This window comes from Pseudophryne corroboree, unplaced genomic scaffold, assembly GCF_028390025.1.
Source record: "Pseudophryne corroboree isolate aPseCor3 unplaced genomic scaffold, aPseCor3.hap2 scaffold_971, whole genome shotgun sequence".
NCBI lineage: Eukaryota > Metazoa > Chordata > Amphibia > Anura > Myobatrachidae > Pseudophryne > Pseudophryne corroboree.
The window spans coordinates 205,170-205,707 of record NW_026970551.1 but is presented as its reverse complement, the minus strand read 5'-3'; the positions used below and the strand labels follow the sequence as shown (position 1 = coordinate 205,707).

The following is a 538-nucleotide window of genomic DNA, read 5'->3' as shown; positions in this document are numbered from 1 at the left end:
ACCTCTGGGTTATGGGTCCAGCATGCTTCCATTGCAGTACTCTGCTGCACATGTAAGTGCAAGAGATCCTGAAGCACTCACTCATCATGGGAAAGTACCAATGTGTTTATTCGTTGGTTGATGGAAGAAACATCTTACAAAAACTCTCCAGATTATTGATTTTTTAATGTTTTTCTAGGAAACGTTCTAGATTTATGCTTATTAGCCTTTGTCAGTATGCACTTTTTGCAAAGTGTCTCTGTGGCGCAATCGGTTAGTGTGTTCGGCTATTAACCGAAAGGTTGGTGGTTCAATCCCACCCAGGGATGTAATTAAACTTGTGATCAGATTTTGGTGATATTTAAGTAGACAAGTCAAAATTTCAAACCCCCTCTTATGGTGTAGGGTACATGGCCTTCTCTGATGTAATCAGAGTTAGATTTGATTCAGTTATTTTATAAAAAAACAGCTAGGAAGCACAATTTAGCAGTGGGTTGCAGAGAAAAAAAAATATGCTGGCAGAAAAATCCAATCGAGTGATTAAACAGCTCTTCATTTT

At 38.3% G+C, this 538-nt stretch overlaps 1 non-coding gene across 1 annotated transcript; it reads left to right on the top strand.

Annotated features, from left to right (window-relative positions):
* Nucleotides 1-234: 234 nt before the first annotated feature.
* TRNAN-AUU (transfer RNA asparagine (anticodon AUU)) lies at nt 235-308 on the top strand. The gene has a single exon. It is a non-coding gene; the product is annotated as a tRNA-Asn (tRNA).
* Nucleotides 309-538: the final 230 nt, after the last annotated feature.